Below are 26,316 nucleotides of genomic sequence, written 5' to 3'. Positions count from 1 at the left end.
TATATTCTTCTTGAAGTCTGTGGGTATTTCGCCTGTCTCATACATCTTGCTCACCAGATAGTATAGTTTTGTCATGACTGACTCTCCCAAGGACATCAGTAGTTCTAATGGAATGTTGTCTACTCCCGGATCCTTGTTTCCACTCAGGTCTTTCAGTGCTCTGTCAAACTCTTCACGCAGTATCTTATCGCCCATTTCATCTTCATCTACATCCTCTTCCATTTACATAATATTGTCCTCAAGTACATCGCCCTTGTATAAACCCTCTATATACTCCTTCCACCTTTCTGCCTTCCCTTCTTTGCTTAGAACTGGGTTGCCATCTGAGCTCTTGATATTCATACAAGTGGTTCTCTTCGCTCCAAAGGTCTCTTTAATTTTCCTGTAGGCAGTATCTATCTTACCCCTAGTGAAACAAGCCTCTACATCCTTACATTTGTCCTCTAGCCATCCCTGCTTAGCCATTTTGCACTTCCTGTCGATCTCATTTTTGAGACGTTTGTATTCCTTTTTGCCTGCTTCATTTACTGCATTTTTATATTTTCTCCTTTCATCAATTAAATTCAATATTTCTTCTGTTACCCAAGGATTTCTATTAGCCCTCGTCTTTTTACCTACTTGATCCTCTGCTGCCTTCACTACTTCATCCCTCAGAGCTACCCATTCTTCTTCTACTGTATTTCTTTCCCCCATTCCTGTCAATTGTTCCCTTATGCTCTCCCTGAAACTCTGTACAACCTCTGGTTCTTCCAGTTCATCCAGGTCCCATCTCCTCAAATTCCCGCCTTTTTGCAGTTTCTTCAGTTTCAATCTGCAGTTCATAACCAATAGATTGTGGTCAGAATCCACATCTGCCCCTGGAAATGTCTTACAATTTAAAACCTGGTTCCTAAATCTCTGTCTTACCATTATATAATCTATCTGATACCTTTGAGTATCTCCAGGATTCTTCCAGGTATACAACCTTCTTTCATGATTCTTGAACCAAGTGTTAGCTATGATTAAGTTATGCTCTGTGCAAAATTCTACAAGGCGGCTTCCTCTTTCATTTCTTCCCCCCAATCCATATTCACCTACTATGTTTCCTCCTCTCCCTTTTCCTACTGACGAATTCCAGTCACCCATGACTCTTAAATTTTCGTCTCCCTTCACTACCTGAATAATTTCTTTTATCTCGTCATACATTCCATCAATTTCTTCATCATCTGCAGAGCTAGTTGGCATATAAACTTGTACTACTGTAGTAGGCATGGGCTTTGTGTCTATCTTGGCCACAATAAAGCGTTCACTATGCTGTTTGTAGTAGCTAACCCCCACTCCTATATTTTTATTCATTATTAAACCTACTGCTGCATTACCCCTATTTGATTTTGTATTTATAACCCTGTAATCACCCGACCAAAAGTCTTGTTCCTCCTGCCACCGAACTTCACTAATTCCCACTATATCTAACTTTAACCTATCCATTTCCCTTTTTAAATTTTCTAACCTACCTGCCCGATTAAGGGATCTGACATTCCACGCTCCGATCCGTAGAATGCCAGTTTTCTTTCTCCTGATAACGACGTCCTCTTGAGTAGTCCCCGCCCGGAGCACTCCAAAAATTTGGGAATTTCATAGACGCCAGAATCAACTAGAACAGGGGCTGTATTTTTCAATAGTGCATTCTTTGTATCATCAATGTATTTCATTCCCATGTTTAGCCGTTTTCTCTGAGGAGCTAAACACATCCCACCACTTTTTTTGTTTCAAATGTCAGGCTCCCCAATTGTGCTTTTAAGTCGCCGTAGCATTGAATATTCGCCAACAGTTTTCATATGGGCCTCCCCTTTTCATAAACTTTTGGCTTATTCTTCTCAGTTTTTCTAATTCCAAACTTATTTTTTTTACAAAAATAAGATCGGAGACATTTTACGTAATACTTGACGCGCAGGGCAACAGTTGTAAAATTTTTATTCAAATAATCTTCAGAAGGAGCACTCCGTACAACTTTTTTCTTTGCTCTGTAATAATCTATAATCTTAAGCGTGCTTCCTTTGGAGTCAACGGGCATTACTGCGCATAATTCGCGTCACAGCATAACCTCCACACATTGCACAGCCAGAAACACATGGGTCTCAGCTCGTCGCCTGCTACAAAGCGCTAAGATTCCCTCCGAAGGCGGACAGCAATGCGCTGAACACACACGGCTTCAAATTTCCAGGAAACTGCGCGTGCACAAATGCGCAAGCGTGGTTGCACTGTTGGAAATTTACGCGCAAGTGGAAACTTGAACACGAAAAAAGTCACCGTGTGGACGCACCTTAACGGCAAGCAGGCGAGCTTTATATCGCACAGCCTGTAGAGAAAAATCGACCTTTTTTTAGCATATTAAAAACGGCGGTAAATCGACTTTCTCAAGAGTTGCCTCGAACTGTGTTGTCAAGAAATAGAAAAAGTAATTTCAAAAATACGATTGTCCCGTTCTGACTATTCCTTTAGTAGAATTGAAGTTAATAACAGATATCTTACGGTGAACAAGATTTACTTATGCCGTACGCATACGTTGTAATGTGAACACACACAATGAGCTGTACCTCCAATTTTTCTGATGTCCACTTCAATATGGGCTTCAAGACAGCGTTCTTTACACCATTACGGTTCTCGGCGCCTCAAATTATTCTAAGACACTGTGACACTCTATTCATACGTTATGTTAACCTCACGATGAGCTCGTTTCGGCAATTTTTGCCACGTTCATATGATCCTGGAATGATGGTACAATTTTTTTTCTAATAATATACGGGAATTCCACTGTTAAATGCAGAGGAGAGAGCAGATAGGTGGAAAGAATACATTGAAAGCCTCTATGAGGGGGAAGATTTGTCTGATGTGATAGAAGAAGAAACAGGAGTCGATTTAGACGAGATAGGGGATCCAGTATTAGAATCGGAATTTAAAAGAGCTTTGCAGGACTTACGGTCAAATAAGGCAGAAGGGATAGATAACATTCCATCAGAATTTCTAAAATTATTGGGGGAAGTGGCAACAAAACGACTATTCACGTTGGTGTGTAGAATATATGAGTCTGGCGACATACCATCTGACTTTCGGAAAAGCATCATCCACATAATTCCGAAGACGGCAAGAGCTGACAAGTGCGAGAATTATCGCACAATCAGCTTAACAGCTCATGCATCGAAGCTGCTTAGAAGAGTAATATACAGAAGAATGGAAAAGAAAATTGAGAATGCGCTAGGTGACGATCAGTTTGGCTTTAGGAAAAGTAAAGGGACGAGAGAGGCAATTCTGACGTTACGGCTAATAATGGAAGCAAGGCTAAAGAAAAATCAAAAAGCGTTCGACAATATAAAATGGTGCAAGCTATTCGAGATTCTGAAAAAAGTAGGGGTAAGCTATAGGGAGAGACTGCTCATATACAATATGTGCAACAACCAAGAGGGAATAATAAGAGTGGACGATCAAGAACGAAGTGCTCGTATTAAGAAGGGTGTAAGACAAGGCTGTAGCCTTTAGCCCCTACTCTTCAATCTGTACATCGAGGAAGCAATAATGGAAATAAAAGAAAGGTTCAGCAGTGGAATTAAAATACAAGGTGAAAGGATATCAATGATACGATTCGCTGATGACATTGCTATCCTGAGTGAAAGTGAAGAAGAATTAAATGATCTGCTGAACGGAATGAACAGTCTAATGAGTACACAGTATGGTTTGAGAGTAAATCGGAGAAAGACGAAGGTAATGAGAAGTAGTAGAAATGAGAACAGCGAGAAACTAAACATCAGGATTGATAAATGTGAATGTATGCTTTCCCGGCGTATACAGCTGGTGAAGAGTTCTCGGGCTTCCAGCCGGGTGGCGGTGTCTTCAAACAGCGACGTTTCGACGAGTGACATACTCATCATCTTCTGGCGAAGTGCCGAGACTTTGCGGCATAGCCCGAGAACTCTTCGCCATCAGGATTGATGGTCACGAAGTCAATGAATTCTGCTACCTAGGCAGTAAAATAACCAATGACGGACGGAGCAAGGACAACATCAAAAGCAGACTCGCTATGGCAAAAAAGGCATTTCTGGCCAAGAGAAGTCTACCAATATCAAATACCGGCCTTAATTTGAGGAAGAAATTTCTGAGGATGTACGTCTGGAGTACAGCATTGTATGGTAGTGAAACATGGACTGTGGGAAAACCGGAACAGAAGAGAATCGAAGCATTTGAGATGTGGTGCTATAAACGAATGTTGAAAATTAGGTGGACTGGTAAGGTAAGGAATGAGGAGGTTCTACGCAGAATCGGAGAGGAAAGGAATATGTGGAAAACACTGATAAGGAGAAGGGACAGGATGACAGGACATCTGCTAAGACATGAGGGAATGACTTCCATGGTACTAGAGGGAGTTGTAGAAGGCAAAAACTGTAGAGGAAGACAGCGATTGGAATACGTCAGGCTAATAATTTAGGACGTAGGTTGCAAGTACTACTCTGAGATGAAGAGGTTAGCACAGGAAAGGAATTTGTGGCGGGCCGCATCAAACCAGTCAGTAGACTGATGAAAAAAAAAAAAAAAAAAGTATATATATATATATATATATATATATATATATATATATAAATAATTGTATATTGCTTACATCCGCGCAGGTGGTTCTCTCTTGTACTATACGCGAACTGTTACTTGGCATCTCCCAGAGGAGGGAGTGGCACTAGGTCTGCTGGGGGGGGGGGGGGTGGGGGGGTGAGGTCCGCTTCCATATGCTGCAAGCGCGCAGTGCAGGCAACACAAATGCGTTTTTTAAACTTCCACAAAAGCAGCTATGTGTAGGACAGAATTAATCGTCAGTTAAATATTTTGTACTAACCGTGTTGAGATCAGTGTTTGTACTGATATATTAAATACAGGCATTAACAGCGATTTTTGTTTTATTTTTTTCCCTCATCGCAACACTTCACTATATAATCATTTTACGACAAGCACTCCTTATAACCGGATTCTTTTTCCGAACTGGAGTCGATGTTAAGTCCCGCGAGTGGCCAGCAGCCGCATCAATACTCACTTTCGAAACACCGTAAACGCAGCTACTACAAATTGACAGCAACAGCACAGCCGAGCGACCGGCATAGCAGGAAACAAAGCAGACGACAAATGCAGTGTACGTCGCACAGTTGGCAGCATGTACGCCACGCCACGAAATCTCCCAACTGCTGCCGATAGTTTCCGACCCGGTACTAGGGGGTACGCCTGCTAGGTTACAGTTCCCATACAGTACAACGTAGCGCTATTGCAGAATATATTTTTATACTACAGCGTTAGATCTATGTTTATGATCGTTAATTTACGTTTCAATATAGCATAATATGAAAGTATGTGGCTTATGTATACGTTAACAGTTGTTTCCTTCACGTCTGACATGTTACGACGTATAAGTGTACCACCCTGGCGCGACATTTTGTCTTTCACGTTTTGTGCTCTTAGTAATTTCAGTATGTAATCACGTTTATATTAGCACATATAAATTTTGGAAGAACTTGAAATGCGCAACCTACACAGCCGCGTACCCCACCAAAATTCTTAATGGAGAAACACAATTAAAACAAAAAAAACATTTGGAAAACAAAAAAACTGCTCAGGACACACAAGAAACCACAGAGGTAGAAACAATGGCGAGGCGGCATTACGTCACAAACTTGAATCCGATATCCGCCATCTCAATTGGCCCTAAACATGGTGGTTGTTGTTGTTGTTGTGGTCTTCAGTCCTGAGACTGGTTTGAAGCAGCTCTCCATGCTACTCTATCCTGTGCAAGCTTCTTCATCTCCCAGTGCCTACTGCAGCCTACATCCTTCTGACTCTCCTTAGTCTATTCATCTCTTGGTCTCCCTCTACGATTTTTACCCTCCATGCTGCCCTCCATGCTGCCCTCCAATGCTAAATTTGTGATCCCTTGATGCCTCAAAACACGCCCTACCAATCGATCTCTTCTTCTTGTCAAGTTGTGCCACAAACTCCTCTTCTCCCCAATCCTATTCAGTACCTCCTCATTACTTATGTGTTCTACCCATCTAATCTTCAGCATTCTTCTGTAGCACCACATTTCGAAAGCTTCTATTCTCTTCTTGTCCAAACTATTTATCGTCCATGTTTCACTTCCATACATGGCTACACTCCATACAAATACTTTCAGAAACGACTTCCTGACACTTAAATCTATACTCGATGTTAACAAATTTCTCTTCTTCAGAAACGATTTCCTTGCCATTGCCAGTCTACATTTTATATCCTCTCTACTTCAACCATCATCAGTTATTTTGCTCCCCAAATAGCAAAACTCCTTTACTACTTCAAGTGTCTCATTTCCTAATCTAATTCCCTCAGCATCACCTGATTTAATTTGACTACATTCCATTATCCTCGTATTGCTTTTGTTAATGTTCATCTTATATCCTCCTTTCAAGACACTGTCCATTCCGTTCAACTGCTCTTCCAAGTCCTTTGCTGTCTGTGACAGAATTACAATGTCATCGGCGAACCTCAAGGTTTTTACTACTTCTCCATGAATTTTAATACCTACTCCGAATTTTTCTTTTGTTTCCTTTACTGCTTGCTCAATATACAGATCGAATAACATCGGGGAGAGGCTACAACCCTGTCTCACTCCTTTCCCAACCACTGCTTCCCTTTCATGTCCCTCGACTCTTATAACTGCCATCTGATTTCTGTACAAATTGTAAATAGCCTTTCGCTCCCTGAATTTTATACCTGCCACCTTCAGAATTTGAAAGAGAGTATTCCAGTTAACATTGTCAAAAGCTTTCTCTAAGTCTACAAATGCTAGAAACGTAGGTTTGCCTTTTCTTAATCTTTCTTCTAAGATAATTCGTAAGGTTAGTATTGCCTCACGTGTTCCAACATTTCTACGGAATCCAAACTGATCTTCCCCGAGGTCGGCTTCTACTAGTTTTTCCATTCGTCTGTAAAGAACTCGTGTTAGTATTTTGCAGCTGTGACTTATTAAACTGATAGTTCGGTAATTTTCACATCTGTCAACACCTGCTTTCTTTGGGATTGGAATTATTATATTCTTCTTGAAGTCTGAGGGTATTTCGCCTGTCTCATACATCTTGCTCACCAGATGGTAGAGTTTTGTCAGGACTGGCTCTCCCAAGGCCATCAGTAGTTCTAATGGAATGTTGTCTACTCAGGGGGCCTTGGCTCGACTCAGGTCTTTCAGTGCTCTGTCAAACTCAGGTTCACCGTATTCATATCCCCACAGTTCATCGCTGTGACACTTCCCCGGACGTCACTCGGCGTCGTATTACTAGAACAAATACCCATTGAAGAACAGAAAAATGTTCGGAATGCCTTCCCGACACTGCCTTGTTCATGTAAGCTCTATAATTTTTAACATTTAACACAGTTATTGCTCGTACACGTCAAAAATAATGAGAGGCATTCGTATACAACAGTGAGCTAATGTTTTGGGATGCCGCACTTAAAATGGCGCCCACACTCACTTCAAAACAACGCAAAGCGTAAGGTTTTAATACCACCTTTTTTTTTTAACTCCATGCAAATAACCAATAGACTACTCAGCTCAAATATCTTTGTAGTACAAAAGTCGTAATGCACTTATTATCGCTGTTTTTTCGCGAATTATATTCATTGTAAACATTGTAGATTTAGAAGTACTTCCACACTACTCGATGGATGAAGACATACTACAAGGTTTTTTTTATTTTTTATTTTTTTCCTCCGCGAGTGACATGAAGATTTAGGTTTTCTCGCAAGTAGTAGCTGAAAGTTTCCTTTCGGAAAACTGTCGCTCATACTCTTGCCGAAAGATATGCGTCCGATTTTTTCGCACTTATTATTCTTGTGGACTTCAGACCGCTGACTGATTTTATGCAGTTCTCCACAGTACTCTATCTTCTGCTTTTTCATCTCTGCCTAACTATTGCAGCTTAAATCCGTTTCAGCCTGCTTGCTGTCTTCAAGCCTTCTTCTCTCTCTCTCTCTTCCACACAGACTTCCCTCCAGCAGCAAACTGATTGTCCTTTCATGTCGTCGGGATGCGTCCTATCAACTGAGGGCTTTTTTCAGTCGGCTTCTGACATAATTTTCTATTTTAGTTATTTCCAATGTAATCTTCTGCACACCACATTTGAAAAGCTTCTATTCTCTTATTGTCGGAACCACTTATCGTCCATGGCTCACTTCGAAATAAGGTTAGAATCCAAATAAATACGTTCATAAAAGACTTTCTTGTACGCTAATTTATATTCAAGGATAACGAATTTCTCTTTACCCAAAACTTTTTTTCATGCCACTGTCAGTCTGCGTTTTAAACCCCGCTCTAATCCGGCCATATTCACTTATTTTGCAGGCCAAATAGTACAACTTTTCGTGTGTCATTTACTAATGTAACTCCCTGAACATCGCCGGATTTGAGTCTGCTGCATTCTGTCATACTTGTTCTACGTAGTTTTGTTGACGTCCATCTTACAACCTCTGTTCGATACAATTGCGCAACCGAAGTCTTTTGCCTTATCTGCCAGACGAACAATACAGTGGCATCGATAATCATCACCGTGTTTTGTTTCTTCCCCTTGAACGTTAATTTCCTTCCCGAATTTATCGTTGCTTCCCCTTAATGTCTGCTCAATGTGCAAACTGAATGAGATCGTGGACAGGCTACAAGCTCCGACTGAATCGCTCGCTGTACCTTCTCCCTTTCCCTTTCGCGCGCTGCTACTTGATAACGGCAGTCGTCATAGAAAAGGGATCCTTTCATAGAAAGAAGGATCCTTTATTGTATGATTATATGATAGCGGAACGAACACTGGTAACAGTTTCTTCTGTAAAATATCTGGGAGTATGCGTGCGGAACAATTTGAAGTGGAATGATCATATAAAATTAATTGTTGGTAAAGCGGGTGCCAGGTTGAGATTCATTGGGAGAGTCCTTAGAAAATGTAGTCCATCGACAAAGGAGGTGGCTTACAAAACACTCGTTCGACCTATACTCGAGTATTGCTCATCAGTGTGGGATCCGTACCAGGTCGGGTTGACGGAGGAGATAGAGAGGTCCAAAGAAGAGCGGCGCGTTTCGTCACAGGGTTATTTGGTAACCGTGATAGCGTTACGGAGATGTTTAGCAAACTCGAGTGGCAGACTCTGCAAGAGGAGGAGGAGATTAGTGTTTAACGTCCCGTCGACAACGAGGTCATTAGAGACGGAGCGCAAGCTCGGGTGAGGGAAGGATGGGGAAGGAAATCGGCCGTGCCCTTTCAAAGGAACCATCCCGGCGTTCGCCTGAAGCGATTTAGGGAAATCACGGAAAACCTAAATCAGGATGGCCGGAGACGGGATTGAACAGTCATCCTCCCGAATGCGAGTCCAGTGTGCTAACCACTGCGCCACCTCGCTCGGTGCACTCTGCAAGAGAGGCGCTCTGCATCGCGGTGTAGCTTGCTCGCCATGTTTCGAGAGGGTGCGTTTCTGGATGAGGTATCGAATATATCGCTTCCCCCTGCTTATACCTCCCGAGGAGATTACGTGTGTAAAAATTAGAGAGATTCGAGCGCGCACGGAGGCTTTCCGGCAGTCGTTCTTCCCGCGAACCGTACGCGACTGGGACAGGAAAGGGAGGTAACGACAGTGGCACGTAAAGTGCCCTCTGCCACACACTGTTGGGTGGCTTGCGGAGTATAAATGTAGATGTAGATGTAGTCTGGTTGCCCAGCAACTTGCATACGGAAATTACGTTTGCAAGTATCTTGTATTTGCAGCGCTGTGAGGTGACGTTGAAACGCCTAGCCCTACCGGAGCGTACGTTTCGCTTCGGCCTTGGCGGGGAGCACCTAGGCGTGGAAAGCGGCTTTTCGCGCTAGCAGCCCCGTGTATGGGACGCGGGGGAAAGTGGAGAAGGAAGGCGGGGGGAAAGTGGAGAAGGAAGGGGGGAGGGGTGAGGAGGGGGGGGGGCGCTGGGGACATCTGACGATCGATAACGCTGGTGCTCTCCCCGCACCCCAGCCCCGGTCAGGGAGGCAATCAAATGGGGCCTCCTCCGACTCTCTCTCTCTCTCTCTCTCTCTCTCTCTCTCTCTCTTCATCCACTACTCCCCAGACTTCCCACAACCTTCTCCCCTCGCCGTCGCGCGAAATTAACTATGCACTCGCAGCTGGAATTAATCCCATCCACATACTGTACTTCTACATAAATACCCACAAACTCGCACTTGTCTTCTCTCCAAACGAATCGCATACTGCACACCGAAAGTAGAATACTGAAGGTAACCACCACAATAAAGAACCACGCGAAACATCGTCGAACTTGTGTGGTATGCAAGTACGTGCAGAGTACACACGGCCGCACGGAGAGCCACCTGAGTAACTTGCGTTGGTGCAGACTACAAGTGGGCGGCAAATAACGTGAATTTCACAAATCACAAGTGACTGAAAAGGCACATTTGCCACGACACCAGTTCATCAGTATGAGGCTGCTCGGCGTCTGTTTCACGACCAAGGGGCTCACCCACGCGCTTTCCACCCCACTGTTCTCAAGGGCACAAAGTCACCAGTATCGAGTAAACGTAACGCTGAAAAACATCCATAGGCGCACGCCTTGTGTTGACCGACGCACGTACTTCGTTCCGACAATCTTGCGTCTCACGCTATCTTCCACTTTTACAATTCCCTCTCCCACATGTGAGTGGATACAGTACGTACAGAAGCTAGTGGGAAACGCGTCTGGAAAAATCAGGAGTAATTATTATAGTTTTCTGATATAACTGACTACTAGCAGTGTCCGGTAATGAAAGCACTTGGGTGAGAAAAGTCTTCACACTTGCCATAAAGTCTCACTTAAGACATCAGAAACGTAGAAGCTAACATCTCTCCAGACGAACTACCGTGCTACATTAAGAAAGGTTATTAAAAAGTCCAGAAGCATGTGCATCATGTCTGAGATTAATACCTCTGATAACAAAATCAAAACAATTTGGAATATTATTACAACGGAGACAGGACAACCAAGAGTACAGGATGATGGCATCACCATCGAAGTGAATGGAAACTTGATAAACAACAAGCTGGAAGTCAAAAACATTTTGAATAATCATTTTTTAAATGTTGTAGAGAAAATAGGATCTAAATGTTCATTAGAAGAAGCAAGGCAGTTAATGGAAGAGGCCATACCAACACCATTTGACACAACTGAAATTCCACCCACCTCTCCTTCTGAAATTAGGAAGATAATAAACTCTCTCAAGAATAAAAGCTCACATGGAATTGGTGGCATTTCCAGCAGGATAATAAAAGCTTGTTCCCAAGAAATAAGTGGGATTCTTGGCCACATATGTAATAGCTCTCTGAAGCAGGGTATTTTCCCAGATAGAATGAAGTATGCCACTATTAAACCACTGCATAAAAAAGGGGATACGTCTGATGTCAACAACTACCGCCCAATCTCTCTTCTGACTGCCTTATCCAAAATTCTTGAAAAAGTAATGTATTGTAGAGCAGCTTCACACCTTTGTAAAAATAAAGTTTTAACAAAATGTCAGTTTGGTTTCCAGAAGGGATTTCCACGGAAAATGCTATATATACTTTCACTAATGAAATATTAAATGCTCTGAGTAACCGGAAGTCACCCGTTGGGGTTTTTTGTGATGTATCAAAGGCTTTTGATTGTGTAAATCATGGAATACTTCTAGATAAGCTCAAGTACTGTGGCATGAATGGTACAGTGCTCAAATGGTTTAATCATACCTAACTGGAAGAGTGCAGAAAGTTGAAATAAACAGTTCACATAATGTGCAAAAAACTGGTGATTTGTCAAACTGGGGAAAATCAAGAATGGGGTATCGCATGGTTCGGTCTTGGGTCCTCTGCTGTTCTTAATATATATTAATGACTCGCCATTCTACATTTACAAAGATGTAAAGCTGGTACTTTCTGCCTATAATACAAGTATAGCTATCACACCCAACAGACAGGAATTAACTGGTGAAATTGTAAACGATGTTTTTGAGAAAATCATGAAGTGGTTCTCTGCAAATGGGCTCTCATTAAACTTTGACAAAACACAGTATATACAGTTCCACACAGTAAATGGAATGACCCAATTAATAAATATAGACTTCGATCAGAAATCGGTAGCTAAGGTAGAATATTCAAAATTTCTAGGTCCATTGATGAGGGGTTGAACTGGAAAAAACACACTGGGGATCTGCTGAAACGTTTGAGTTCAGCTACTTATGCTATTGCGGTCATTGCAAATTTTGGCGATATACATCTCAGTAAATTAGCTTACCACGCCTATTTTCATTCTCTGCTTTCGTATGGCATCATATTCTGGGGTAACTCATCATTGAGTAAAAGAGTGTTCATTGCACAAAAGCGTGTAATCAGAATAATTGCTGGAGCTCATCCAAGATCATCCTGCAGACACTTATTTAAAGAGCTAGAGATCTTCACTGCAGCCTCACAATATATAAATTCACTTATGAAATTTGTTATTAACAATCTGAACGAATTCAAAAATAATAGCAATGTACATGGCTAGAACACTAGGAGAATGGATGATCTTCACTACTCAACGTTAAATCTAACTTTGGCTCAGAAGGGGGTAAATTACGCTTCCACAAAAGTCTTTGGTCACTTACCTAATAGGATCAAAAGTCTGGCAGATAGCCATATAGCATTTAAAAGGAAATTCAAAGAATTTCTTAATGGCAACTCCTTCTACTCATTAGATGAATTTTTGGATATAGTAAGTGGGTAATTTCCCAACTACACAAAAAAAAAAATATTTAAAATACTGAGTGTCATGTAGTATTTTGTCTAATGTACTATCTTGTATATACAACTTTTATTAACCTGACACATTCCACATCATTACGATGTGTCGTATTCATGATCTATGGAACAAGTACTAATCCAATCTAATCTAATCTAATCCAAACTAAATCGGTCTTCACGAGGAGTTGTTATCGATGTCATTTTGAAATATCTCTACACAGAGCAACTGAAAATGTAGTCAGACAACTGTGAGCATAACAAAGCTGCTGCGATGGGCGTTCAATACGTGACACAACTCATTATGAACAACATAGAAAACAATTTGATAGTACTACACAATGACGTCAATTGTGTGTCGTTACAGTTGTTAGAACAACTGGAAATACAGCACCACAAAATCAAAAAGCCTAAATCTGTGTTGAATGAACAAACAGCTTTCGCTAGTCATGGTTATTTTAACAATTTTAAAGGCTTATTTTAAATTTATTCTTCGCATATGCCAACTTCTTAAAACTCATGTCTCTGACTCTATGTGATAACCATCATCTTCCATCACATCAGGTTAAACCACATACGTGTTTTTTAATGTGAAGAAAAGTGCGCCTTCAGTGACGTGATACGCGGCGACAGAATGAATAAACCAACGTGTGCCGACGTTAGAGACGTTCTCTGTTTGCTCGGAAAGTTCTCCACTGTTTTTCCCAGCGGTTGTTATTCACATATTTCCCGCGCTCGATTCACAACATGCAAAACCTAACATTTTTCTCATAACACGAAACTGTATTTCCCCTCACTCGAGAGAAAATGTAAATTGCACCTGAAGATGGACCCACAGAGTCCGAAATGCATCGTGTGATTTAATAGAAACCGAAAAAGTTGTGAGCGAAGGCATTTTTGTTCAAACTTTCTGTGCACTGAATACAGACACGTCCACAGCTATAAAATACGGATAAAATTAAAATGTCCAACACTTTTTGCACGTAACTTAATTGTGTCTAAGGGAGGTGGTTTTGCGATAGCACTGAATTATCCTGCCCACCCCATCACCGCAAAAATAATGAAATGCACGAGAAAATAAATAATTCATTACGAACGTTCTAAATGCCAATAAGAAAGTTTTTGTTTCAAGTGCCGTTGATACAGACACACTAAGTTTTGTGTGTGGCAATACTGAAACATAGCTGCAATATTTTAAGTAGCAAGACGATAGTGAACAGAAAAAATTCCACATTTCTATTATATTTAGAGAAGAGAATAACTAAATTAAATTCAAGGGAAAAATGTATCCATATCGACTGTTTCTTACATAAGTCCATTCTTGCAATCAGAAGCTGCAAAATTGTCTGTGCTGTCGAGGAAAAAATGGTAACACAATAGAAAGGTCTTTCTGCTTTATAACTGACAAACTAGGCTGGTCTCTCAGATGATGTACGGTGTGGCATACGTCTCCTGTAGTCTTCACTCTTTAGAATACACTGACATTTTTTTCATTCTTCTATTTCAGAGCAAAAATGTTTAATGGCTATTTGAGATGGATGAGTACGAGATGTTTTGATCGAAGTGATATTTGTAAATCTTACACGTCTCCAATGACAACTTAGTTTCAGCAGCATCTTTAACAGGATTAAAAAAAAACCTGTATGCATCAGAGTCACGTGGAATGCGTTCGTAGCTTGGGCTGATTCGCCTCGATCACCTTTCTTCGTTTCTCTGCAGTTGAAAGATGTCTGACGGAGCTGAATAAGCTGTTTACCGAACACTTGTGTGTTATCTCTTCAAACCGTTTCGGGCTACACGGAGGAGCCCTTGACGCACGGCACTTGTCACTCCTAGAGGGAAACGCCATCTACTCTCTACAGTCACACAGAAAAACGGGAACATTTCCACAATCCAATAAAACAATAAGCAATGAAAGAAAGAACTTGCATTCATAGTAATTGAAACGCTACAACTTCGCCATTTCGAAACGTTGATGGCATTTATCATTTTTTTAAAAAAAATTACGTTCATTAGATGGCGTTGTAGCGGGACTTTGAATTTCGCCGCGCTGCACACGAATTGTGCCGTCGCAGCGGTATGAGCGCTCGGCGGCAGAGAAAATACTAAAATTGTAACTCTTTTTTGTTTTTCTATCCGTTTCTTGTTTGTCTCTTGATAGCCGAAGCTTAAGGCAGACGTGATCTGATGAAGAAGTTAAAAAATAAACTTATTAGCTAGTCTTGATCCGATTTTAATGTGTAGACATATTGTGGAAGTTGTTAAGAAATTCGGAGGAAGGAAGTAGCAAAGTAAATTAAATTACATACAGTATCAAGATGATTTTAATTGATATAAATTAGTGATTCCTGGACGATTGCAAGATTTCAGAGCAGACTTTTCACGCCGAAATGAAGGAGATTTTTGAAGACCTGGACGCCGCACGAAAGAAGATAAGTTAACCTGGTAAAGGATGATCTCTCGTCTACGCCACTTCCCCCTGTCAGTTACATTCTGTTATTCTCTGTTTCTTTTCAAAAATTTTTGTAGTGGAAATTGGTTTAACTTTTACTCAAAAACGCGACAAGGACCACCCCAACAATAGCTTTTCTGTAATACGAAGTCCGATCTGCATTTCTTTCTTTCTTTCCCTTTTTTCACGGTCATTAACGATTTTTAAAAAAACCATTTTCACTTACGATTTCTTCCCACATTTTCAACCTTTTTCTTTTTCTTTTCTTCTCTCTTTTGTTTTTTTATTAACCACTACAGGGTCCTCCTGTACGAATACATTCGTGAAATCTGCTGTTGAGAGTCCTCATTTACCGCTGCGGCATCTCAGCTGGGATACCGGGAATTGTATCCCGATTTCTCTGTTTTTAACTCATCCAGGGTTCTCGGTCGAGTCGAGTAGACTTTGCTCTTGAGGTAGCAGCACAAGGGGGGGGAAAAAAAAAAAATCACAAACGGATAAATCTGGCGATCTAGAGGGCCAGGGAATGTTGTCGAATCACAAGACCACACGGTTGGCAAACAATTCTCGCACATACGCCACTGACTGCGCGCAGTGTGTGACGGGTCGGGAGCATCCTCGCAGGTGCACGAACCGGGCGCCTCTGCTTCAGAGGCCGACACACAGCGGTTATCGAGGACACGCTGCAGGCAGCCCTTTGATTCACGCGGCCGGTCACTAGCTGAACAGTTGGGCGTCTGTTCGCCCGTTAGCCACACACCTCAGCGCCGGCTTCGGATAGCGGCGTTTTGCCACGCACTGTATACTTCAACCGTGACGGCATGCCAACAGTTTACAGACTTGCCCGTTTCAGAAATGCTCCCACCCTTTCTCCACAGCCAATAGTCAATCCCTTTTGGACAACGTCTGCAGACTGCACTGTTTTCTGCCACCCCCCCCCCCCCCCCAACGACACAGGGTTGCCGGCCGAAGTGGCCGTGCGGTTAAAGGCGCTGCAGTCTGGAACCGCGAGACCACTGCGGTCGCAGGTTCGAATCCTGCCTCGGGCATGGATGTTTGTGATGTCCTTAGGTTAGTTAGGTTTAACTAGTTCTAAGTTCTAGGGTACTAATGACCTCAGCAGTTGAGTCCCATAGTGCTCAGAGCCATTTTACAGGGTTATTACAAATGATTGAAGCGATTTCACAGCTCTACAATAACTTTATTATTTGAGATATTTTCACAATGCTTTGCACACACATACAAAAACTCAAAACGTTTTTTTAGGCATTCACAAATGTTCGATACGTGCCCCTTTAGTGATTCGGCAGACATCAAGCCGATAATCAAGTTCCTCCCACACTCGGCGCAGCATGTCCCCATCAATGAGTTCGAAAGCATCGTTGATGCGAGCTCGCGGTTCCGGCACGTTTCTTGGTAGAGGAGGTTTAAACACTGAATCTTTCACATAACCCCACAGAAAGAAATCGCGTGGGGTTAAGTCGGGAGAGCGTGGAGGCCATGACATGAATTGCTGATCATGATCTCCACCACGACCGATCCATCGCTTTTCCAATCTCCTGTTTAAGAAATGCCGAACATCACGATGGAAGTGCGGTGGAGCACCATCCTGTTGAAAAATGAAGTCGGCGCTGTCGGTCTCCAGGTGCGGCAAGAGCCAATTTTCCAGCATGTCCAGATATACGTGTCCAGTAACGTTTTTATCGCAGAAGAAAAAGGGGCTGTAAACTTTAAACCGTGAGATTGCACAAAACACGTTAACTTTTGGTGAATTGCGAATTTGCTGCACGAATGCGTGAGGATTCTCTACCGCCCAGATTCGCACATTGTGTCTGTTCACCATTAAGAAAAAATGTTGCTTCTTCACTGAAAACAAGTTTCGCACTGAACGCATTCTCTTCCACGAGCTGTTGCAACCGCGCCGAAAATTCAAAGCGTTTGACTTTGTCATCGGGTGTCATGGCTTCTAGCAATTGTAAACGGTAAGGCTTCTGCTTTAGCCTTTTCCGTAAGATTTTCCAAACCGTCGGCCGTGGTACGTTTAGCTCCCTGCTTGCTTTATTCGTCGACTTCCGCGGGCTACGCGTGAAACTTGCCCGCACGCGTTCAACCGTTTCTCCGCTCACTGCAGGCCGACCCGTTGATTTCCCCTTACAGAAGCATCCAGAAGCTTTAAACTGCGCATACCATCGCCGAATGGAGTTGGCAGTTGGTGGATCTTTGTTGAACTTGGTCCTGAAGTGTCGTTGCACTGTTATGACTGACTGATGTGAGTGCATTTCAAGCACGACATACGCTTTCTGGGCTCCTGTCGCCATTTTGTCTCACTGCGCTCTCGAGCGCTCTGGCGGCAGAAACCTGAAGAACGGCTTCAGCCGAACAGAACTTTATGAGTTTTTCTACGTATCTGTAGTGTGTCGTGACCATCTGTCAATGAATGGAGCTACAGTGAATTTATGAAATCGCTTCAATCATTTGTAATAGCCCTGTATATACCCTCGACTTCTAGTGCTGCTACATCTACATCGTATTCCGCAAGCCGCCTAACAGTGTGTGGCGGAGGGTACTTTCGGTACCACTATCCGACCCCTCCAACCCTAATACACTAGGTGCGTGGCAAGAATGATTGTCGGTAGGCCTCTGTATTAAGCTGGGTTCCCACGGGGATTGAGCACGAATGTGTGCCTCGATTTCGTGCTTGATTTCGTGCCACGACAGGAGTGAAACCATCAGTCGTGGGGCGTGGACAGTTCACACGGAGGTGGAGTGTCGACGAAAGCGTGATTCAGTTGATCGCGCGAAAGCCGGCCACGAATGAGCTCAAGGAGCTGTACGGAACAATTCCGAAAATGTATAAAATTTCAAATATGGAAACAAACTTTTATTTCACTTACCAGATTTGATAGTGTGGGTCGTTGCTGAACGAATGGGCGAATGACAGAATTCATCTTGTCAAAGCAGAAGATTTTTGAAACTTCCTGGCAGATTAAAACTGTGCGCCAGATCGAGTCTCGAACTCGGGACCTTTGCCTTTCGCGGGCAAGTTCTCTACGAACTGAGCTACCCAAGGACGACTCACGCTCCGTCCTCACAGCACAGGTGCTGGCAGAAGTAAAGCCGTGAGGACGGGGCGTGAGTCGTGCTTGGGTAGCTCAGATGGTAGAGCACTTACCCACCAAAGGCAAAGGTCCCGAGTTCGAGTCTCGGTCCGGCGCACAGTTTTAATCTGCCAGGAAGTTTCGTATCAGCGCACACTCCGCTGCAGAGTGAAAATCTCATTCTGGAGAATATTTTTGGTTTGTAAACCTCGCCAGTGCCAGCTCCAGACCGTTAGCTTTCGATTACTTTCGTCAGTTCCTGACAATACGAACTCCTCAAGTTTTTAAATTTCGCAATTACTTCTTTCGGTTTGAATCCTGGAATTTGGAGCGCATCACTAATTCTTTTGGCAGCAGCCATTCTTGCATCTCGGTCTCTGCATCATTCTTGCATCTCTTCTCTGCTTACATCAGACAAGACCTGCCCAATAGCGTAAAGTTGCCGTTAGACACGCACAGGAATTCGGCACGGCATACACGAGTGGCCATTTTCCGTCTTTTTTTATCCAAGGTAAAAGAGCGTGTTCATTGTTATGGAAGGCAGACCGACTTACAACCGAATGAAGCCCGCGTTCCGTAATCGAGTGTCTGGCGTCACTTTTTGTAAAGAGAATACGATAGCTCCTACGATATTATTTCAGTGGTACAGGGTGGCGCACGGAAAATCTGCCCGAGTACTGGACTACTCATTGTCGCCCACCAATGGTCATCTATTGTTTCGTCATCTATTGTTGTTTGCATTAGCTTATTTGTCGTTTATTCACTGCCCAATTATTTATTACACGCTCATCTATTCTGATCGTAGCGGTCGACAAATCGTAACTGGCGAGCATTCTGTACTCGGGGCCGCTTTTTCGTGCTCCACCTTATATTATTTCACTGCGATCAGCCACATAACGCTACACTTGGCTAAAGAGAGGTTTACAGGTTTTGCAGAATCAACGGAAATTACTTCTAGAAGTGTGTGAGAATTCTGTAATGAATAAAAAGTCTGTACTCCAGGGGGGAGGCAAGTGTCCCCTCTTGGTCATCCGTCAGTCAACTGTGCTACTAATTTTCAATTTATCGTAAGAACCGTATACCGAGCACAAATGAACGGTGAACGAGTAAAAATGAACGGTTCCCAAGAAAGAGCGATCACCAGTGAACTAGTTCCCAAGGATGAACGACTTTGCCCGTCTCTACTGTGTATTGGCTCTAATTTCTCGAATTTCCTTCCCTTGGTCAGTACGCTAGATGTATGTGGTGGGAAGTAACATGTCCGACTCCTCCTGAAAAGTGCTGTCACCCCACCTGGCGTTTCTGAGTCGTTACTGCACGTTGGCGTCGAACATAGGGGTGGTCACACGTGACAGGACCGTGCAGCAGCCAAAGTGTGTGAGACGTTCTCCACGATTTGACACTAGGAACAAATCTGGGGACATGCATAATATTACCAACAACACCGTAACACTGTGAAAAAATGATCCTTGTAAGATTTTCCGATTCGACTCTTCATCAGTTGCTACGATTGGCCACCTTTTACGAATGGAGTCTCAAGGCTTGGACTACTCTCCGTCGACACACACAATTTCATTGGAAGCTGCTTGCGTGCAACTGTGTCAGAAGCGTTCTAGAAATATCGAATCAACTTAAGATCCCATGTCGATAGGAGTCATTACTTCGCGTGAATAGAATCAGTCATGTTCCAGAAGAAAAGTATTATCCGAATCCCTGCGGGCTTCGTGTCCGTCGATGTCAGTGATTTGTGTGGTAATTCAGAGGATTACCTCTATTTCTTTTTCGTGTATTGCTCTGACCTGTGCAACAACATTCCACTGTTTAGGTACGGATCTTTCGCCAAGTGAGCGGTTGTATACGGTAATGTGTGGTGATATTGCGTCAGCAAACAAGGAAAATAAATCTAACAATGTTAACCATAAGAATAAACCTGTCTTCCGCGTATGCTTGAATCGCAATGAATTAAGTTGCGCGTGGAGCGGAAGAGAAACTGTGCCCAGTACAGTCAAGTACAGACATAAGGATACCTTTTTGTGGCGTTGTTACGCGCACACGTACACTGAGCGATGATGTGCGCGACAACAGCTTTACCGGCGCATTAAACTTGGACAGCAGTGGGCAACCAGCGGTCCAAGTAGCCTGCAATGGTGTGGGCAGTTGCAATTCGGACGTAAAAGGAGGAGAAACTCGTGCACTGCTGTGCTCTTCTTAGGTGACCAGACGGAAAGCGTAAAATGCACTCGCGTTCTCATCTGACACAGAATTATAATTACAAACAAGAGTGATGAAAATTTCTAACTTAAACATAGGGCAATTTTTATGAGCGAGCTGTGTGTAATGCAGAATCATACTGCAGGGATTTCACTGTACTGCTCAATACTGAAGCCACTGAAGGTATAAATTACAGTCAGTAGCGTGGTAATCTCTTAGCTCCTTCCTTATCCGAATCCGAGAAGTACATTTTAGTTCAGGAAGTGTGTCCTGCTATCGACAACTGAATGCACGAAGCCAACCAGGAGCCTCATTTTCTATTCTTGTTTTATGACGAGCCGTTGTAAATCCCGCCACCGTTTCGCAATGACGTATGAAAAAGCTGCATGCGTTAGTTCCAGTACGTCTGGCAGCCTAACAGTCTTGTTACTTCTCCGGCCAAATCCCTTAAGGGGCTCCGGAACGCCCTATACTTGCAATGTTAAAATAACGCTTATAAATTACATCTTTCCTCACAAAGTATTTGAGGTAGGAAGTTGAACTTTTTACAGATTATTTATTGGAATATGGGCTACAACTTAACACAGGGATTTTACAAAATTTTAGTTCAGTTATTAAAGATGATTTTTTTCAATTGTAATGAAAATTCACAACATTTTTTGCAATTTTTTATTTATATATTCAAAAATATACAGTTTTTTGGAAAAAGGCTGTGTTAAATTATGCAGAAGGTACTGTGTAACATTTACTGAAAGTTTGAAACAAATATGTTTGGAAGATCCTTAGAAAACATGTAATTAGTATGAGAAAATAAAAGTTTTGGGAATCGAGCGACAAAGATTGGATTAACTTTTTAGTGCATTCCAGGTCCATAGGATGGATTATCTTCATCCTCTGCAAACTCCTCCCCCAACTTCCTCTTGTTCCTCCTCCTGTTTACTCTTCCTTGTATTTCTAGACTCTTTACAGACCTGTCTGCAGCCCGAAGGCGTTCCTTGTCTAAAGCAAGCATCGCTCGTTGTTGTGTTTTCTTCAGTTGCAGTTACTGCAACACTGTTCCAAAAGGTGGTCATGTATGAACACTTATCACATTTCAGTTGTATTTCACTAGCAAGTGCTACGTGCTTTATTATGGAGAGTTCCAGACCAACTTCACTACAATGAATACATCTTACACAGTTTGAAAAAATTCCTTTGAGAACCGACATATCAAATATTTCATTCACATCCGATTCGCCCATAAAACATTCATAGTTTTCACTCATTGAACCAAGCTTCTTCTGTCAAGTATTTTCTTTCCCACTTTGACTGCTATGGGCAGGTGTACTTGAGAGGCTAGGTTCACTCACTTGGTTATCGTCTTTATTGTTTACAGTAATAACACATACCTTTGGCTTTCCAACATTTCTCCTTTTCTTAAAAGCCTTCAGGGGATTTCTAATAACTTTACTTTTACTCATTATTATACTTCAACAAAACAGAGACTCAAGAAACAGAATTAATTACGAATATTTTCGAGATAACGACAGAGTAAATAAACATGAAACAATCGACAATCACACCAGCGATATATATTGAACCATCACAGGTTAGCCACAACTCATACTTTATCTCTCATCACTAAAATGTACCTGATGAACACGGACGTTAATAGTAACACCATTTGACAGCAGTTTAACAGCGCCACAGTGGGTCACGCCCATGTAGAACACATTTCAAAAAAAAAATTTAAAAATAGTTGTAGTCTTCGGAATTGAATAAATTATATATCTATAAAAAGGTAATAGTCTGCAGATTCAGAAAACGCAAAAAAGTAAAAATTGAACTTTTCATGATTCTGTTGGGTTCATGTTGTAGTGGTACTGTAGCAAATGTAAAAATGCAGCATTTGCATGATGTGCCCGATGCTCTGAAAATGATTGTTTTTCATGTTTCTACGATACTTATCCCCTCTGTGGTATAAAACGATGGACATAGTCGAAATGAAGAGGATTTGGTTTTTCATTTTTCCCTTAAAAATTAAATTGCTATGTTTCCTTAATTTAACCAGCTTTTTATTAACCGCCTATCGATAATTAAGAATTTATATTTGAAATACAAACAGGAATTTCGCGTGCAATATGTAATAATAAACAAGAAGACGTGCATTACTCACAAAATATGATGTATTTCACAGTTACGAGATATAGGTGTTTCAAACTGAACGAGAAAAATCAACGACTACGATGAGATTTGAACCGACGAACTATAAACTGTAGTCGATTCTTCCGTCAATTACGCTACCGATTCCGCTAGACGCCCTGTTTGTATTTCGGTCTTGCCTGAATATAATACAGTGTCTCGGAAAACTTCAAAGCCGACTATCTCTGTAAATTCATGAAAAACATCAAGAACAAGCTGTTCCTCGACGCTTCGTAAACCTGTTCCAAGCGCACGTTTCACTACGGAACGGGAAGCAACGTCAGCCATTTTCATTCTTTGTATTAACAGCGCCACAATCAGAGCACAACAATGCAGAGGATGTGACGGTACACGATCTTTGAAATAAAAACTACACAGCGAAAGCGTGATTAAGAAAAAACGTTGATGGGTGTTAATCCGTTTGAATGTCTTACAGTTTCATTTAACGTAACTTACATCTACATCTACGTGGATACTCTGCAAATCACATTTAAGTGCCTGGCAGAGGGTTCATCGAACCACCTTCACAATTCTCTATTATTCCAATCTCGTATAGCGCGCGGAAAGAAGGAACACTTATATTTTTCCGTACGAGCTCTGATTTCCCTTATTTTATCTTGGCGATCGTTCCTCCCTATGTAGGTCGGTGTCAACAAAATATTTTCGCATTCGGAGGAGAAAGTTGGTGATTGGAATTTCGTGAGAAGATTCCGTCGCAACGAAAAACGCCTTTCTTTTAATGATTTCCTGCCCGAATCCTGTATCATTTCTGTGACACTCTCTCCCATATTTCGCGATAACACAAAACGTGCCGCCCTTCTTTGAACTTTTTCGATGTACTCCGTCACTCCCGTCTGGTAAGGATCCCACACCGCGCAACAGTATTCTAAAAAAGGACGGACAAGCGTAGTGTAGGCAGTCTCTTTAGTAGATCTGCTACATTTTCTAAGTGTCCTGCTAATAAAACGCAGCCTTTGGTTAGCCTTCCCCACATTTTCTATGTGTTCCTTCGAATATAAGTTATTCCTAACTGCAATTACTAGGTATTTGGTTGAATTTACGGCCTTTACATCTGACTGATTTATCGTGTAACCGAAGTTTAACGGATTCATTTTAGCATTCATGTGGATACCCTCACACTTTTCGTTATTTTGGGTCAATTGCCTATTTTCCCAGCATTCAGATATCGTTTTGCAGTTTGCTTTGCTCTTTTGATGAATTTATTAGACAAACGTCAGAGTCATCTGCAAACAGCCCAAGATGGCTGCTCAGATTGTGTCCCATATCGTTTATCTACATAAGGAACAGCAAAGGGCCTGTAACACTACCTTGGGGAACACCAGAAATCACTTCTGTTTTACTCGATGACTTTCCGTCAATCATAACAAACTGTGACCTCTCTGACAGGAACCACGAATCCAGTCACATAAATGAGACTATATTCCATAAACACGCAATTTCACTACGAGCCGCTTGTGTGGTACAGTGTCAAAAGCCTTCCGGAAATCCAGAAATACGGAATCGATCTGAAATCCCTTGCACTAGCAGTCAACACTTACCGCGACTAAAGAGCTAGCTGTGTTTCACAGGAACGATGTTTTCTAAACCCATGTTGACTGTGAGTCAATGGACAGTTTACTTCGAGGTAATTCATTATGTTCGAACACAATATACTACGTCCACAACTTTGCTTCCACCGTTTTTTCTCGAAGTTCGGGGCTTCATTGTGAAAAACTTGCAAAAAAAATTATTGCCCATCGCTGGCTACTACATTCTCCCATCTTTCGGATAGCGTACGAGTCCTGTGGCGGAAAAACTGGACGTGTTTTGTGGGGGTCCATGAATGGATGCACTTGTTCGCATGATCGGAAGTGCTGGTCAGCCAGACTGTATGCCACTGATCGAAAAATGTGGTAGTCACAGAGAGCAACGTATGGAGGGTTAGGACTTCTCATTTCAACGTTTCTATGTGTATTTTGACGGGTTTTGCGACACGGGGTCGAACACTGACCTGCTGCAAAATTACCTTTACGCGTCTATCCCTGTTTGTGGCCGTCTGTGTTTCGGTGCTGGACTCCAACGCATCAGTTGCTTTCGATAATGACGTCCTGTGACTGTCTTCGTCTGTTTCAGTGGCTACGAAAAGGTCCTGCCTTGCCCCGCCATGCCGGTCTTCGATATCAAAATCACCGTTCTTAAGGCGTTGGAAACATTCCCCGCACGTTCTTCCACTAATACTTCCCTCACCATTGGTCTCACCCAGCATTACACGTACTTCCAAGAGCGTAACAACACCAGAGTACGTGTGCTACGGCTCCTCAACAATGATCGCGTTTGTGTTTGTTCACATCAGGCTTATTCTTATGATGAACGGAGTATAGAGTACGTCTGGACCTGAAGACCTGCCTTATTAAGTGATCTCACTAATAATGGTAATAATAATAATAATAATAATAATAATAATAATAATAATACCCAATACAACAAATATACAGAAAAAAAACAGGAGAAAAAATTGAAAAATACATCCAACTGGCTGAGGAAGTCAAGGACATGTGGCATCAGGATCAAGTTGACATTATACCAATTATACTATCAACTACAGGAGTCATACCACACAATATCCACCAGTACATCAATGCAATACAGCTACATCCAAACTTATATATACAAATACAGAAATCCGTAATTATTGATACATGTTCAATTACCCGAAAGTTCCTAAATGCAATGTAACATATACCGTACAGTTAAAAGGAAGTCACACTTGATCAAGGTCCGCGTCACTTTCCATTTTTAACCAGACATAACGTCTGAGAAAGGAAAGAAATAATAATAATAATAATGATGATTGTATTGTATAGTATGTTAACCGGGGACCTAGAAACGACGGAGAGGCTCCGTCCCCGCCGCAGCCGCAATGGTCCACAACCCCACGACGACTACCGCAGTCCACCCCTCCACCGCCCCCAACCGAGCCCAGGGTTATTGTGCGGTGCGGCTCCCGGTGAACCCCCCCCCCCCCCCCCCCAGGAACGTCTCACACCAGTCGACTGTAACCCCTATGTTTGCCTGGTAGGGCAATGGTGCTGTACGCGTACGTGGAGAACTTGTTTGCGCAGCAATCGCCGACATAGTGTAACTGAGGCGGAATAAGGGGAACCGGCCCGCATTCGCCAAGGCAGATGGAAAACCGCCTAAAAACCATCCACAGACTGGACGGCTCACCTGACCTCGACACAAGTCCGCCGGGCGGATTCGTGTCGCCCGGAAAGCCGTGCGTAAGGCCGTCGCCACACGGACCGTGCATCCGAACGTTGAGTGTCCCTAGTTTCTGACGTCATAGCGTGGAATAGCACGTTCGGGAGTCTTTCCGAACATGCAGAACAATATCTGGCAAGTCAGATATTCTGAGCGTTGACCAATGAGATGACTTAACGCCACCTACGTCACACGCACGCCGTCTCCCTTCAGCACAGAGTTGGGAGGCGCCATATTGGCATTCATTTCAAGCCTATACGTATATATGCCGTTTCTGAGCACCAGCAAATTCAGAATAACTGGAAAACCCGTTGTTAC

At 42.5% G+C, this 26,316-nt stretch overlaps 1 protein-coding gene across 1 annotated transcript in view; it reads right to left on the bottom strand.

Moving 5' to 3' along the window:
- Nucleotides 1-26,316, bottom strand: part of LOC126426609 (uncharacterized) — a 445,650-nt gene that overhangs the window by 370,716 nt on the left and 48,618 nt on the right. The gene's annotated exons all lie outside the window — the stretch shown is intronic.

The sequence above is a fragment of the Schistocerca serialis genome, chromosome 11 (assembly GCF_023864345.2).
Source record: "Schistocerca serialis cubense isolate TAMUIC-IGC-003099 chromosome 11, iqSchSeri2.2, whole genome shotgun sequence".
Taxonomy (NCBI): domain Eukaryota; kingdom Metazoa; phylum Arthropoda; class Insecta; order Orthoptera; family Acrididae; genus Schistocerca; species Schistocerca serialis.
Note: the sequence above shows the minus strand (reverse complement) of the source record. Positions and strands in the feature narration are given on the sequence as shown.